The following is a 15,039-nucleotide window of genomic DNA, read 5'->3' as shown; positions in this document are numbered from 1 at the left end:
AACGACCGGCGTGGACCCGTCCTCACAAGGACGTGGCATCCACGTCGTCTCCTTAATAAAAAAAAAAGTCCCAGGGTCGTGCGCCGGGCCTTAATTTTCCGTCGACCGCTTTCAAATCGGTCTATTTCGCCCCGGTAATGTATGATTATTGCGAAATTATGAATAAAACACAGAGTCTACTTGATTTCATGAGGATGGGCCCAACTCGAAGGTAGTGCAATATCGAGAGGACCCGCGGCAGAGGTTCAGCAAGCTGAAAGCACTCCGCCCTGTTCCAAAAATAAGTTTAATATCTTGTCCCCATGTAGGAGACGTACCAGATATTAAGCTGATAAGAACAGATACTACACTTTGATCTTAGCCAAAAGGCCGAGAAGCGATAACGGGATAGACGCGAATTAAAATTTGATCACAATTAACTATAATTAATGTCCTGGCTGGGGTCTGTTTTAATAGCGTCGGAAGACTCGATCGTATTTTGAAGACGAGACGACTTCTTGTCGACCAGATGTTGCTTTCAGGTGCGACGTATCCTGGGCTCCCGGGGCGCCGTTCCGTCCGGGTTGCACGTTCGACCGCTAGATGTCGACGCGAGACCAATATCTACTTGCATTCTCGATCTAGAAGGGGGGGGGGGGGCACCCAGGAACGGGAGAGACGTCGAGGGGACCCGCGGCAGCATTTCGGAAGCGCACAGCACAACGAGGAAACGACCGGCGTGGACCCGTCCTCACAAGGACGTGGCATCCACGTCGTCTCCTTAATAAAAAAAAAAGTCCCAGGGTCGTGCGCCGGGCCTTAATTTTCCGTCGACCGCTTTCAAATCGGTCTATTTCGCCCCGGTAATGTATGATTATTGCGAAATTATGAATAAAACACAGAGTCTACTTGATTTCATGAGGATGGGCCCAACTCGAAGGTAGTGCAATATCGAGAGGACCCGCGGCAGAGGTTCAGCAAGCTGAAAGCACTCCGCCCTGTTCCAAAAATAAGTTTAATATCTTGTCCCCATGTAGGAGACGTACCAGATATTAAGCTGATAAGAACAGATACTACACTTTGATCTTAGCCAAAAGGCCGAGAAGCGATAACGGGATAGACGCGAATTAAAATTTGATCACAATTAACTATAATTAATGTCCTGGCTGGGGTCTGTTTTAATAGCGTCGGAAGACTCGATCGTATTTTGAAGACGAGACGACTTCTTGTCGACCAGATGTTGCTTTCAGGTGCGACGTATCCTGGGCTCCCGGGGCGCCGTTCCGTCCGGGTTGCACGTTCGACCGCTAGATGTCGACGCGAGACCAATATCTACTTGCATTCTCGATCTAGAAGGGGGGGGGGGGCACCCAGGAACGGGAGAGACGTCGAGGGGACCCGCGGCAGCATTTCGGAAGCGCACAGCACAACGAGGAAACGACCGGCGTGGACCCGTCCTCACAAGGACGTGGCATCCACGTCGTCTCCTTAATAAAAAAAAAAGTCCCAGGGTCGTGCGCCGGGCCTTAATTTTCCGTCGACCGCTTTCAAATCGGTCTATTTCGCCCCGGTAATGTATGATTATTGCGAAATTATGAATAAAACACAGAGTCTACTTGATTTCATGAGGATGGGCCCAACTCGAAGGTAGTGCAATATCGAGAGGACCCGCGGCAGAGGTTCAGCAAGCTGAAAGCACTCCGCCCTGTTCCAAAAATAAGTTTAATATCTTGTCCCCATGTAGGAGACGTACCAGATATTAAGCTGATAAGAACAGATACTACACTTTGATCTTAGCCAAAAGGCCGAGAAGCGATAACGGGATAGACGCGAATTAAAATTTGATCACAATTAACTATAATTAATGTCCTGGCTGGGGTCTGTTTTAATAGCGTCGGAAGACTCGATCGTATTTTGAAGACGAGACGACTTCTTGTCGACCAGATGTTGCTTTCAGGTGCGACGTATCCTGGGCTCCCGGGGCGCCGTTCCGTCCGGGTTGCACGTTCGACCGCTAGATGTCGACGCGAGACCAATATCTACTTGCATTCTCGATCTAGAAGGGGGGGGGGGGGCACCCAGGAACGGGAGAGACGTCGAGGGGACCCGCGGCAGCATTTCGGAAGCGCACAGCACAACGAGGAAACGACCGGCGTGGACCCGTCCTCACAAGGACGTGGCATCCACGTCGTCTCCTTAATAAAAAAAAAAGTCCCAGGGTCGTGCGCCGGGCCTTAATTTTCCGTCGACCGCTTTCAAATCGGTCTATTTCGCCCCGGTAATGTATGATTATTGCGAAATTATGAATAAAACACAGAGTCTACTTGATTTCATGAGGATGGGCCCAACTCGAAGGTAGTGCAATATCGAGAGGACCCGCGGCAGAGGTTCAGCAAGCTGAAAGCACTCCGCCCTGTTCCAAAAATAAGTTTAATATCTTGTCCCCATGTAGGAGACGTACCAGATATTAAGCTGATAAGAACAGATACTACACTTTGATCTTAGCCAAAAGGCCGAGAAGCGATAACGGGATAGACGCGAATTAAAATTTGATCACAATTAACTATAATTAATGTCCTGGCTGGGGTCTGTTTTAATAGCGTCGGAAGACTCGATCGTATTTTGAAGACGAGACGACTTCTTGTCGACCAGATGTTGCTTTCAGGTGCGACGTATCCTGGGCTCCCGGGGCGCCGTTCCGTCCGGGTTGCACGTTCGACCGCTAGATGTCGACGCGAGACCAATATCTACTTGCATTCTCGATCTAGAAGGGGGGGGGGGGGCACCCAGGAACGGGAGAGACGTCGAGGGGACCCGCGGCAGCATTTCGGAAGCGCACAGCACAACGAGGAAACGACCGGCGTGGACCCGTCCTCACAAGGACGTGGCATCCACGTCGTCTCCTTAATAAAAAAAAAAGTCCCAGGGTCGTGCGCCGGGCCTTAATTTTCCGTCGACCGCTTTCAAATCGGTCTATTTCGCCCCGGTAATGTATGATTATTGCGAAATTATGAATAAAACACAGAGTCTACTTGATTTCATGAGGATGGGCCCAACTCGAAGGTAGTGCAATATCGAGAGGACCCGCGGCAGAGGTTCAGCAAGCTGAAAGCACTCCGCCCTGTTCCAAAAATAAGTTTAATATCTTGTCCCCATGTAGGAGACGTACCAGATATTAAGCTGATAAGAACAGATACTACACTTTGATCTTAGCCAAAAGGCCGAGAAGCGATAACGGGATAGACGCGAATTAAAATTTGATCACAATTAACTATAATTAATGTCCTGGCTGGGGTCTGTTTTAATAGCGTCGGAAGACTCGATCGTATTTTGAAGACGAGACGACTTCTTGTCGACCAGATGTTGCTTTCAGGTGCGACGTATCCTGGGCTCCCGGGGCGCCGTTCCGTCCGGGTTGCACGTTCGACCGCTAGATGTCGACGCGAGACCAATATCTACTTGCATTCTCGATCTAGAAGGGGGGGGGGGGCACCCAGGAACGGGAGAGACGTCGAGGGGACCCGCGGCAGCATTTCGGAAGCGCACAGCACAACGAGGAAACGACCGGCGTGGACCCGTCCTCACAAGGACGTGGCATCCACGTCGTCTCCTTAATAAAAAACTAAGTCCCAGGGTCGTGCGCCGGGCCTTAATTTTCCGTCGACCGCTTTCAAATCGGTCTATTTCGCCCCGGTAATGTATGATTATTGCGAAATTATGAATAAAACACAGAGTCTACTTGATTTCATGAGGATGGGCCCAACTCGAAGGTAGTGCAATATCGAGAGGACCCGCGGCAGAGGTTCAGCAAGCTGAAAGCACTCCGCCCTGTTCCAAAAATAAGTTTAATATCTTGTCCCCATGTAGGAGACGTACCAGATATTAAGCTGATAAGAACAGATACTACACTTTGATCTTAGCCAAAAGGCCGAGAAGCGATAACGGGATAGACGCGAATTAAAATTTGATCACAATTAACTATAATTAATGTCCTGGCTGGGGTCTGTTTTAATAGCGTCGGAAGACTCGATCGTATTTTGAAGACGAGACGACTTCTTGTCGACCAGATGTTGCTTTCAGGTGCGACGTATCCTGGGCTCCCGGGGCGCCGTTCCGTCCGGGTTGCACGTTCGACCGCTAGATGTCGACGCGAGACCAATATCTACTTGCATTCTCGATCTAGAAGGGGGGGGGGCACCCAGGAACGGGAGAGACGTCGAGGGGACCCGCGGCAGCATTTCGGAAGCGCACAGCACAACGAGGAAACGACCGGCGTGGACCCGTCCTCACAAGGACGTGGCATCCACGTCGTCTCCTTAATAAAAAAAAAAGTCCCAGGGTCGTGCGCCGGGCCTTAATTTTCCGTCGACCGCTTTCAAATCGGTCTATTTCGCCCCGGTAATGTATGATTATTGCGAAATTATGAATAAAACACAGAGTCTACTTGATTTCATGAGGATGGGCCCAACTCGAAGGTAGTGCAATATCGAGAGGACCCGCGGCAGAGGTTCAGCAAGCTGAAAGCACTCCGCCCTGTTCCAAAAATAAGTTTAATATCTTGTCCCCATGTAGGAGACGTACCAGATATTAAGCTGATAAGAACAGATACTACACTTTGATCTTAGCCAAAAGGCCGAGAAGCGATAACGGGATAGACGCGAATTAAAATTTGATCACAATTAACTATAATTAATGTCCTGGCTGGGGTCTGTTTTAATAGCGTCGGAAGACTCGATCGTATTTTGAAGACGAGACGACTTCTTGTCGACCAGATGTTGCTTTCAGGTGCGACGTATCCTGGGCTCCCGGGGCGCCGTTCCGTCCGGGTTGCACGTTCGACCGCTAGATGTCGACGCGAGACCAATATCTACTTGCATTCTCGATCTAGAAGGGGGGGGGGGGCACCCAGGAACGGGAGAGACGTCGAGGGGACCCGCGGCAGCATTTCGGAAGCGCACAGCACAACGAGGAAACGACCGGCGTGGACCCGTCCTCACAAGGACGTGGCATCCACGTCGTCTCCTTAATAAAAAAAAAAGTCCCAGGGTCGTGCGCCGGGCCTTAATTTTCCGTCGACCGCTTTCAAATCGGTCTATTTCGCCCCGGTAATGTATGATTATTGCGAAATTATGAATAAAACACAGAGTCTACTTGATTTCATGAGGATGGGCCCAACTCGAAGGTAGTGCAATATCGAGAGGACCCGCGGCAGAGGTTCAGCAAGCTGAAAGCACTCCGCCCTGTTCCAAAAATAAGTTTAATATCTTGTCCCCATGTAGGAGACGTACCAGATATTAAGCTGATAAGAACAGATACTACACTTTGATCTTAGCCAAAAGGCCGAGAAGCGATAACGGGATAGACGCGAATTAAAATTTGATCACAATTAACTATAATTAATGTCCTGGCTGGGGTCTGTTTTAATAGCGTCGGAAGACTCGATCGTATTTTGAAGACGAGACGACTTCTTGTCGACCAGATGTTGCTTTCAGGTGCGACGTATCCTGGGCTCCCGGGGCGCCGTTCCGTCCGGGTTGCACGTTCGACCGCTAGATGTCGACGCGAGACCAATATCTACTTGCATTCTCGATCTAGAAGGGGGGGGGGGGGGCACCCAGGAACGGGAGAGACGTCGAGGGGACCCGCGGCAGCATTTCGGAAGCGCACAGCACAACGAGGAAACGACCGGCGTGGACCCGTCCTCACAAGGACGTGGCATCCACGTCGTCTCCTTAATAAAAAAAAAAGTCCCAGGGTCGTGCGCCGGGCCTTAATTTTCCGTCGACCGCTTTCAAATCGGTCTATTTCGCCCCGGTAATGTATGATTATTGCGAAATTATGAATAAAACACAGAGTCTACTTGATTTCATGAGGATGGGCCCAACTCGAAGGTAGTGCAATATCGAGAGGACCCGCGGCAGAGGTTCAGCAAGCTGAAAGCACTCCGCCCTGTTCCAAAAATAAGTTTAATATCTTGTCCCCATGTAGGAGACGTACCAGATATTAAGCTGATAAGAACAGATACTACACTTTGATCTTAGCCAAAAGGCCGAGAAGCGATAACGGGATAGACGCGAATTAAAATTTGATCACAATTAACTATAATTAATGTCCTGGCTGGGGTCTGTTTTAATAGCGTCGGAAGACTCGATCGTATTTTGAAGACGAGACGACTTCTTGTCGACCAGATGTTGCTTTCAGGTGCGACGTATCCTGGGCTCCCGGGGCGCCGTTCCGTCCGGGTTGCACGTTCGACCGCTAGATGTCGACGCGAGACCAATATCTACTTGCATTCTCGATCTAGAAGGGGGGGGGGGCACCCAGGAACGGGAGAGACGTCGAGGGGACCCGCGGCAGCATTTCGGAAGCGCACAGCACAACGAGGAAACGACCGGCGTGGACCCGTCCTCACAAGGACGTGGCATCCACGTCGTCTCCTTAATAAAAAAAAAAGTCCCAGGGTCGTGCGCCGGGCCTTAATTTTCCGTCGACCGCTTTCAAATCGGTCTATTTCGCCCCGGTAATGTATGATTATTGCGAAATTATGAATAAAACACAGAGTCTACTTGATTTCATGAGGATGGGCCCAACTCGAAGGTAGTGCAATATCGAGAGGACCCGCGGCAGAGGTTCAGCAAGCTGAAAGCACTCCGCCCTGTTCCAAAAATAAGTTTAATATCTTGTCCCCATGTAGGAGACGTACCAGATATTAAGCTGATAAGAACAGATACTACACTTTGATCTTAGCCAAAAGGCCGAGAAGCGATAACGGGATAGACGCGAATTAAAATTTGATCACAATTAACTATAATTAATGTCCTGGCTGGGGTCTGTTTTAATAGCGTCGGAAGACTCGATCGTATTTTGAAGACGAGACGACTTCTTGTCGACCAGATGTTGCTTTCAGGTGCGACGTATCCTGGGCTCCCGGGGCGCCGTTCCGTCCGGGTTGCACGTTCGACCGCTAGATGTCGACGCGAGACCAATATCTACTTGCATTCTCGATCTAGAAGGGGGGGGGGGGGGCACCCAGGAACGGGAGAGACGTCGAGGGGACCCGCGGCAGCATTTCGGAAGCGCACAGCACAACGAGGAAACGACCGGCGTGGACCCGTCCTCACAAGGACGTGGCATCCACGTCGTCTCCTTAATAAAAAAAAAAGTCCCAGGGTCGTGCGCCGGGCCTTAATTTTCCGTCGACCGCTTTCAAATCGGTCTATTTCGCCCCGGTAATGTATGATTATTGCGAAATTATGAATAAAACACAGAGTCTACTTGATTTCATGAGGATGGGCCCAACTCGAAGGTAGTGCAATATCGAGAGGACCCGCGGCAGAGGTTCAGCAAGCTGAAAGCACTCCGCCCTGTTCCAAAAATAAGTTTAATATCTTGTCCCCATGTAGGAGACGTACCAGATATTAAGCTGATAAGAACAGATACTACACTTTGATCTTAGCCAAAAGGCCGAGAAGCGATAACGGGATAGACGCGAATTAAAATTTGATCACAATTAACTATAATTAATGTCCTGGCTGGGGTCTGTTTTAATAGCGTCGGAAGACTCGATCGTATTTTGAAGACGAGACGACTTCTTGTCGACCAGATGTTGCTTTCAGGTGCGACGTATCCTGGGCTCCCGGGGCGCCGTTCCGTCCGGGTTGCACGTTCGACCGCTAGATGTCGACGCGAGACCAATATCTACTTGCATTCTCGATCTAGAAGGGGGGGGGGGGCACCCAGGAACGGGAGAGACGTCGAGGGGACCCGCGGCAGCATTTCGGAAGCGCACAGCACAACGAGGAAACGACCGGCGTGGACCCGTCCTCACAAGGACGTGGCATCCACGTCGTCTCCTTAATAAAAAAAAAAGTCCCAGGGTCGTGCGCCGGGCCTTAATTTTCCGTCGACCGCTTTCAAATCGGTCTATTTCGCCCCGGTAATGTATGATTATTGCGAAATTATGAATAAAACACAGAGTCTACTTGATTTCATGAGGATGGGCCCAACTCGAAGGTAGTGCAATATCGAGAGGACCCGCGGCAGAGGTTCAGCAAGCTGAAAGCACTCCGCCCTGTTCCAAAAATAAGTTTAATATCTTGTCCCCATGTAGGAGACGTACCAGATATTAAGCTGATAAGAACAGATACTACACTTTGATCTTAGCCAAAAGGCCGAGAAGCGATAACGGGATAGACGCGAATTAAAATTTGATCACAATTAACTATAATTAATGTCCTGGCTGGGGTCTGTTTTAATAGCGTCGGAAGACTCGATCGTATTTTGAAGACGAGACGACTTCTTGTCGACCAGATGTTGCTTTCAGGTGCGACGTATCCTGGGCTCCCGGGGCGCCGTTCCGTCCGGGTTGCACGTTCGACCGCTAGATGTCGACGCGAGACCAATATCTACTTGCATTCTCGATCTAGAAGGGGGGGGGGGGGCACCCAGGAACGGGAGAGACGTCGAGGGGACCCGCGGCAGCATTTCGGAAGCGCACAGCACAACGAGGAAACGACCGGCGTGGACCCGTCCTCACAAGGACGTGGCATCCACGTCGTCTCCTTAATAAAAAAAAAAGTCCCAGGGTCGTGCGCCGGGCCTTAATTTTCCGTCGACCGCTTTCAAATCGGTCTATTTCGCCCCGGTAATGTATGATTATTGCGAAATTATGAATAAAACACAGAGTCTACTTGATTTCATGAGGATGGGCCCAACTCGAAGGTAGTGCAATATCGAGAGGACCCGCGGCAGAGGTTCAGCAAGCTGAAAGCACTCCGCCCTGTTCCAAAAATAAGTTTAATATCTTGTCCCCATGTAGGAGACGTACCAGATATTAAGCTGATAAGAACAGATACTACACTTTGATCTTAGCCAAAAGGCCGAGAAGCGATAACGGGATAGACGCGAATTAAAATTTGATCACAATTAACTATAATTAATGTCCTGGCTGGGGTCTGTTTTAATAGCGTCGGAAGACTCGATCGTATTTTGAAGACGAGACGACTTCTTGTCGACCAGATGTTGCTTTCAGGTGCGACGTATCCTGGGCTCCCGGGGCGCCGTTCCGTCCGGGTTGCACGTTCGACCGCTAGATGTCGACGCGAGACCAATATCTACTTGCATTCTCGATCTAGAAGGGGGGGGGGGCACCCAGGAACGGGAGAGACGTCGAGGGGACCCGCGGCAGCATTTCGGAAGCGCACAGCACAACGAGGAAACGACCGGCGTGGACCCGTCCTCACAAGGACGTGGCATCCACGTCGTCTCCTTAATAAAAAAAAAAGTCCCAGGGTCGTGCGCCGGGCCTTAATTTTCCGTCGACCGCTTTCAAATCGGTCTATTTCGCCCCGGTAATGTATGATTATTGCGAAATTATGAATAAAACACAGAGTCTACTTGATTTCATGAGGATGGGCCCAACTCGAAGGTAGTGCAATATCGAGAGGACCCGCGGCAGAGGTTCAGCAAGCTGAAAGCACTCCGCCCTGTTCCAAAAATAAGTTTAATATCTTGTCCCCATGTAGGAGACGTACCAGATATTAAGCTGATAAGAACAGATACTACACTTTGATCTTAGCCAAAAGGCCGAGAAGCGATAACGGGATAGACGCGAATTAAAATTTGATCACAATTAACTATAATTAATGTCCTGGCTGGGGTCTGTTTTAATAGCGTCGGAAGACTCGATCGTATTTTGAAGACGAGACGACTTCTTGTCGACCAGATGTTGCTTTCAGGTGCGACGTATCCTGGGCTCCCGGGGCGCCGTTCCGTCCGGGTTGCACGTTCGACCGCTAGATGTCGACGCGAGACCAATATCTACTTGCATTCTCGATCTAGAAGGGGGGGGGGGCACCCAGGAACGGGAGAGACGTCGAGGGGACCCGCGGCAGCATTTCGGAAGCGCACAGCACAACGAGGAAACGACCGGCGTGGACCCGTCCTCACAAGGACGTGCCATCCACGTCGTCTCCTTAATAAAAAACTAAGTCCCAGGGGTCGTGTGCCGGGCCTTAATTTCCCGTCGACCGCTTTCAAATTTGTCGTTTTCGCCCCGACAAAGAGTGATTATTGCGAAATTATGAATAAAACACAGAGTCTACTTGATTTCATGAGGATGGGCCCAACTCGAAGGTAGTGCAATATCGAGAGGACCCGCGGCAGAGGTTCAGCAAGCTGAAAGCACTCCGCCCTGTTCCAAAAATAAGTTTAATATCTTGTCCCCATGTAGGAGACGTACCAGATATTAAGCTGATAAGAACAGATTATAAAAAGCTTTTATTCATGTTTGAAAGGTTTCTTTCCATGGCCCGATATGGGACTTACTTTCATCCTTTACAAGGGGATTAGTATACCCATTAGTTGGTTGAGCAGTATGAGTATGTTACAAGCAGTTACGGATTATTCTGCGGTTACAAGCGTGTTACAGTACGCTGTTTACAGTAAGTTTGCGGTTAGTATGAGGATGATGAATACAGGCGAGACATATGCGAGAGTTATTTACATGGTATTTGCGGATAATATGCGGAACATATGCGACCTTCTGTACAAGCTATATACAAGAAATTATGCGGACAATCGGTGCGTTATATATAATGTGCGGACAATTCAAAATGACATGTTATGCGAAAGGTAATACATATATACATTGAGACTACTCTTGGGGGTATTTACATATCATGGGGCAGCATTTGCACGTGCGCTGTGTCGGACCAGTCTTCGCGCATGGTCGCTCGTGCGATCAGGCGAGGACGTTGCGGGTGTCAGGGTCCTCCCGGATGACTGCCGTACTCCGGATATAAATTCCACATAGATATCGCGTGATGCAGCAATCGTATCGCTGACGATCAACTTGCTCATGAGTCCCGCATATCTTCGGGAGCACAGCCGGGACACGATCCTATCGTTAAGTGGATCCCAGGAACCTAGGGCTCCCACCACAATGGTACCAAAGCGGACGTCCGGGTAGCGCTGCTTCAGGAGGTTGAGTAGCGGTCGATATTTCTCTTCCTTGGCACGTCTCGCTGTTGCAAAGGCCTCAGGGCCGTTTTCGAATGGCACCGTCACGTCGATGACCAGGATGGAGCCGTCTTTCTTGAGAATCAGGTCGGGCCGCAGAGTTGAACCCATCACTGGTCGGTTCTCGGCAAAGACTTCCCACCTTCCGCTGGCTGCCTTCTTTATCCTTTCCACGATGTTGTTGTGGCGCGCTGTGTATAGAGGACTATACATCATGCAATTATCCAGCACGTGTGGGAGGGTTTCATTTGGATAGTTGCACTTGCGGCAACGTTTGGCAGCTGGGTCATTCTCGTGTCGATAGCCGTTCAGCGGTACGAGACCCAACCTCGCACGGTGGATGAATCTCCAATCAGCGAAGCGAGTGAAGCTCCCCTCCCTGTGGAAGTGGGTCGATGCCTTTGAGCGTGAGAAGGTGCTGGATGTCTTCCCTTGGTGAGCCATTGCTGCCAAGTCCGCAGAGTGTTGCTTTCTGACAGCGCCTCTCAGGGTTCTGAAGACCATTCTCCTGTCGGAGATGGTGGTCTCTCCGCACTTGACAGCCACCTGATGGTCATCGGTGAGTTCCCACACCAGCTTGAGATGCTCGGAGGCCATCCGTGCCCTGGACCATACCGAAGATGTCGGGTGTGAGGTATGCCTCGCTGCCGACCTTGACAGATAAGCATTCAAGTCCGCTGTCGACGGGTTTGGCTTCCTGATGCACCTCGCCACGAATTCTGTCAGGTCTTCCCACGCCGTGGCCTGTACCACTGCGTCCTTTGATGTTAGAAGCTTCATGGCCGCATCGACGTGGCTGATGTCAGCGTCCACTGCCGCCTCGGGGACACCAAAGAGCCCGTCCCTCCTATCGCCATGAAGGTACGTGTTGGAGGCACGCTTTGGGACGTTGAGGGTGGCTTTGATCAGTGGTCTCAGCGCATTGTCGATCCGGCGCCATTCCCCTTTCTTCCTCTGGGCCGTACGTAGAGAGTACTGCAACGAGGGGTAGAAGAAGCTCTTGAGGGCATCCAGGCGTTGCCACGGTGCAAGGCTTGATGATAGCAGGTCCGTCCCGTACTGGATGCATTGCTCCAGCGAAGCGTCATCTGGGAGAAGCCGAAAGCCCACCGGCTTCCCAAGGAACCTCTTGTGACAGCCGTCCGTCACCACGGGAATGGGGGTGCCATCCACCTCGAAGGTAGTGCTTCTACAGCCAGCCGGTGAGTGCGAGAGGTGCATCGAGTAGCACTTCCGGGGGTTCATCTTCAAACCGAGGCTGGCAGACACCTCGCTCGCAGTGTTGATTTTTGTTTGAAGTGACACCGGGCTCTCGGCGAGGATCATCAGGTCGTCCGCATACGCCAAGATGTCGTGGCAGTCCTCACTTTGCTGGACGGCTCGCAGGACAGGGTCTACGCATATGTTAAACAGGAGCCCGCTCAGTGGGCACCCCTGTCGGACACCTTGGGTTACAGCGAGCTCCTCCGAGGATCCATCTTCTGTGTGGTACGTAGTGGTGGCCCCGTTGTAGAGGTCCTGGACGACCTGTAGGAACTTAGGACCCGCGCCAGCCCGCATGAGGGTGTGCGCTATAACCTCATGAGGGATTGACCCGAATGCGTTGGAGTAGTCCAGCGACATCAGGCATATGTCCTTTGAACTCCTCCTCGCTTTCTGGATGCGTTGTTCCAGCATGTAGTTATTTTCAAATGTCCCGTCGTACTGGAGGAAGCCTTTTTGAGCGGGTGACAGGATTCCGTGGTCGCTCAACCATGAGGTCAGGCGCTTGGAGAGGCAGCCAGCGTACAATTTGTAGATGGTCGGGGTCAGTGCAATCGGTCTCCAGTTACTGACCTGTGCTGGGTCCCCCCCTTTTGGCACGAGTATTGTTCTTGAGCACTTCCAGTCATCCGGGATTCTGCAGCACTTGAGGCACCCATTGAAGATCGCCGTTAGCGCCTTTGCCTCCGGGTCGACCCCCAGCCAGTGCTTGTATGTTATTCTGTCAGCACCAGGGGCAGAGTTCTCGGCGCGCTTCAGGCGGCTCAGCACTTCCGTCGTCGAGAGTGGGGCGACGTCCACTGGCTCAGGCGCGGGGTTCGGGTGGGTGACTCCCTCGAGCAAGGACGCGTCGAACCTTGATGTTGCCTGGAATTTTTCCACGACCTCCTCAATGGGAATGGCACACCTTTCGGACTCCGCCTCGGTTATGATCTTCACCGCGCGACGCCTATTCCTCCTGTAGAGGCGCTGAATGTCGCGGTGGTTTCTGGGATTAACCCCTCTCCTTCCATTCCCACCTGTGGGCGCTGGGAGCTTGACGAACTCCTGGGTGAATGTTGTCAACTCCCGTATGATGCCGAGAGGACCCGCGGCAGAGGTTCAGCAAGCTGAAAGCACTCCGCCCTGTTCCAAAAATAAGTTTAATATCTTGTCCCCATGTAGGAGACGTACCAGATATTAAGCTGATAAGAACAGATACTACACTTTGATCTTAGCCAAAAGGCCGAGAAGCGATAACGGGATAGACGCGAATTAAAATTTGATCACAATTAACTATAATTAATGTCCTGGCTGGGGTCTGTTTTAATAGCGTCGGAAGACTCGATCGTATTTTGAAGACGAGACGACTTCTTGTCGACCAGATGTTGCTTTCAGGTGCGACGTATCCTGGGCTCCCGGGGCGCCGTTCCGTCCGGGTTGCACGTTCGACCGCTAGATGTCGACGCGAGACCAATATCTACTTGCATTCTCGATCTAGAAGGGGGGGGGGGCACCCAGGAACGGGAGAGACGTCGAGGGGACCCGCGGCAGCATTTCGGAAGCGCACAGCACAACGAGGAAACGACCGGCGTGGACCCGTCCTCACAAGGACGTGGCATCCACGTCGTCTCCTTAATAAAAAAAAAAGTCCCAGGGTCGTGCGCCGGGCCTTAATTTTCCGTCGACCGCTTTCAAATCGGTCTATTTCGCCCCGGTAATGTATGATTATTGCGAAATTATGAATAAAACACAGAGTCTACTTGATTTCATGAGGATGGGCCCAACTCGAAGGTAGTGCAATATCGAGAGGACCCGCGGCAGAGGTTCAGCAAGCTGAAAGCACTCCGCCCTGTTCCAAAAATAAGTTTAATATCTTGTCCCCATGTAGGAGACGTACCAGATATTAAGCTGATAAGAACAGATACTACACTTTGATCTTAGCCAAAAGGCCGAGAAGCGATAACGGGATAGACGCGAATTAAAATTTGATCACAATTAACTATAATTAATGTCCTGGCTGGGGTCTGTTTTAATAGCGTCGGAAGACTCGATCGTATTTTGAAGACGAGACGACTTCTTGTCGACCAGATGTTGCTTTCAGGTGCGACGTATCCTGGGCTCCCGGGGCGCCGTTCCGTCCGGGTTGCACGTTCGACCGCTAGATGTCGACGCGAGACCAATATCTACTTGCATTCTCGATCTAGAAGGGGGGGGGGGCACCCAGGAACGGGAGAGACGTCGAGGGGACCCGCGGCAGCATTTCGGAAGCGCACAGCACAACGAGGAAACGACCGGCGTGGACCCGTCCTCACAAGGACGTGCCATCCACGTCGTCTCCTTAATAAAAAACTAAGTCCCAGGGGTCGTGTGCCGGGCCTTAATTTCCCGTCGACCGCTTTCAAATTTGTCGTTTTCGCCCCGACAAAGAGTGATTATTGCGAAATTATGAATAAAACACAGAGTCTACTTGATTTCATGAGGATGGGCCCAACTCGAAGGTAGTGCAATATCGAGAGGACCCGCGGCAGAGGTTCAGCAAGCTGAAAGCACTCCGCCCTGTTCCAAAAATAAGTTTAATATCTTGTCCCCATGTAGGAGACGTACCAGATATTAAGCTGATAAGAACAGATTATAAAAAGCTTTTATTCATGTTTGAAAGGTTTCTTTCCATGGCCCGATATGGGACTTACTTTCATCCTTTACAAGGGGATTAGTATACCCATTAGTTGGTTGAGCAGTATGAGTATGTTACAAGCAGTTACGGATTATTCTGCGGTTACAAGCGTGTTACAGTAC

General features: G+C 50.9%; 18 non-coding genes across 18 annotated transcripts; all 18 read right to left on the bottom strand.

Annotated features, from left to right (window-relative positions):
- Positions 1-189: 189 nt before the first annotated feature.
- LOC149071433 (U2 spliceosomal RNA) lies at positions 190-381 on the bottom strand. The gene has a single exon (XR_016194855.1). It is a non-coding gene; the product is annotated as a U2 spliceosomal RNA (small nuclear RNA).
- Positions 382-897: 516 nt separating this feature from the next.
- LOC149071432 (U2 spliceosomal RNA) lies at positions 898-1,089 on the bottom strand. The gene has a single exon (XR_016194854.1). It is a non-coding gene; the product is annotated as a U2 spliceosomal RNA (small nuclear RNA).
- Positions 1,090-1,604: 515 nt separating this feature from the next.
- On the bottom strand, positions 1,605-1,796 carry LOC149071431 (U2 spliceosomal RNA). Its single transcript, XR_016194853.1, has one exon. It is a non-coding gene; the product is annotated as a U2 spliceosomal RNA (small nuclear RNA).
- Positions 1,797-2,312: 516 nt separating this feature from the next.
- On the bottom strand, positions 2,313-2,504 carry LOC149071430 (U2 spliceosomal RNA). Its single transcript, XR_016194852.1, has one exon. It is a non-coding gene; the product is annotated as a U2 spliceosomal RNA (small nuclear RNA).
- A 516-nt stretch (positions 2,505-3,020) lies between these two features.
- LOC149071429 (U2 spliceosomal RNA) lies at positions 3,021-3,212 on the bottom strand. The gene has a single exon (XR_016194851.1). It is a non-coding gene; the product is annotated as a U2 spliceosomal RNA (small nuclear RNA).
- Positions 3,213-3,727: 515 nt separating this feature from the next.
- Positions 3,728-3,919, bottom strand: LOC149071428 (U2 spliceosomal RNA). The gene has a single exon (XR_016194850.1). It is a non-coding gene; the product is annotated as a U2 spliceosomal RNA (small nuclear RNA).
- A 513-nt stretch (positions 3,920-4,432) lies between these two features.
- On the bottom strand, positions 4,433-4,624 carry LOC149071427 (U2 spliceosomal RNA). The gene has a single exon (XR_016194849.1). It is a non-coding gene; the product is annotated as a U2 spliceosomal RNA (small nuclear RNA).
- A 515-nt stretch (positions 4,625-5,139) lies between these two features.
- Positions 5,140-5,331, bottom strand: LOC149071426 (U2 spliceosomal RNA). Its single transcript, XR_016194848.1, has one exon. It is a non-coding gene; the product is annotated as a U2 spliceosomal RNA (small nuclear RNA).
- A 517-nt stretch (positions 5,332-5,848) lies between these two features.
- On the bottom strand, positions 5,849-6,040 carry LOC149071425 (U2 spliceosomal RNA). Its single transcript, XR_016194846.1, has one exon. It is a non-coding gene; the product is annotated as a U2 spliceosomal RNA (small nuclear RNA).
- A 514-nt stretch (positions 6,041-6,554) lies between these two features.
- Positions 6,555-6,746, bottom strand: LOC149071424 (U2 spliceosomal RNA). The gene has a single exon (XR_016194845.1). It is a non-coding gene; the product is annotated as a U2 spliceosomal RNA (small nuclear RNA).
- Positions 6,747-7,263: 517 nt separating this feature from the next.
- LOC149071423 (U2 spliceosomal RNA) lies at positions 7,264-7,455 on the bottom strand. The gene has a single exon (XR_016194844.1). It is a non-coding gene; the product is annotated as a U2 spliceosomal RNA (small nuclear RNA).
- Positions 7,456-7,970: 515 nt separating this feature from the next.
- Positions 7,971-8,162, bottom strand: LOC149071422 (U2 spliceosomal RNA). The gene has a single exon (XR_016194843.1). It is a non-coding gene; the product is annotated as a U2 spliceosomal RNA (small nuclear RNA).
- A 516-nt stretch (positions 8,163-8,678) lies between these two features.
- LOC149071421 (U2 spliceosomal RNA) lies at positions 8,679-8,870 on the bottom strand. The gene has a single exon (XR_016194842.1). It is a non-coding gene; the product is annotated as a U2 spliceosomal RNA (small nuclear RNA).
- Positions 8,871-9,384: 514 nt separating this feature from the next.
- LOC149071420 (U2 spliceosomal RNA) lies at positions 9,385-9,576 on the bottom strand. The gene has a single exon (XR_016194841.1). It is a non-coding gene; the product is annotated as a U2 spliceosomal RNA (small nuclear RNA).
- Positions 9,577-10,091: 515 nt separating this feature from the next.
- Positions 10,092-10,278, bottom strand: LOC149071419 (U2 spliceosomal RNA). The gene has a single exon (XR_016194913.1). It is a non-coding gene; the product is annotated as a U2 spliceosomal RNA (small nuclear RNA).
- Positions 10,279-13,311: 3,033 nt separating this feature from the next.
- Positions 13,312-13,498, bottom strand: LOC149071418 (U2 spliceosomal RNA). Its single transcript, XR_016194905.1, has one exon. It is a non-coding gene; the product is annotated as a U2 spliceosomal RNA (small nuclear RNA).
- A 514-nt stretch (positions 13,499-14,012) lies between these two features.
- Positions 14,013-14,204, bottom strand: LOC149071417 (U2 spliceosomal RNA). The gene has a single exon (XR_016194840.1). It is a non-coding gene; the product is annotated as a U2 spliceosomal RNA (small nuclear RNA).
- Positions 14,205-14,719: 515 nt separating this feature from the next.
- LOC149071416 (U2 spliceosomal RNA) lies at positions 14,720-14,906 on the bottom strand. The gene has a single exon (XR_016194911.1). It is a non-coding gene; the product is annotated as a U2 spliceosomal RNA (small nuclear RNA).
- Positions 14,907-15,039: the final 133 nt, after the last annotated feature.

Source organism: Pholcus phalangioides, unplaced genomic scaffold (assembly GCF_987345545.1).
Source record: "Pholcus phalangioides strain wild (caught in Gottingen) unplaced genomic scaffold, Ppha-v1.0 ptg000019l_1, whole genome shotgun sequence".
In the NCBI taxonomy this organism is placed as follows: domain Eukaryota; kingdom Metazoa; phylum Arthropoda; class Arachnida; order Araneae; family Pholcidae; genus Pholcus; species Pholcus phalangioides.
Note: the sequence above shows the minus strand (reverse complement) of the source record. Positions and strands in the feature narration are given on the sequence as shown.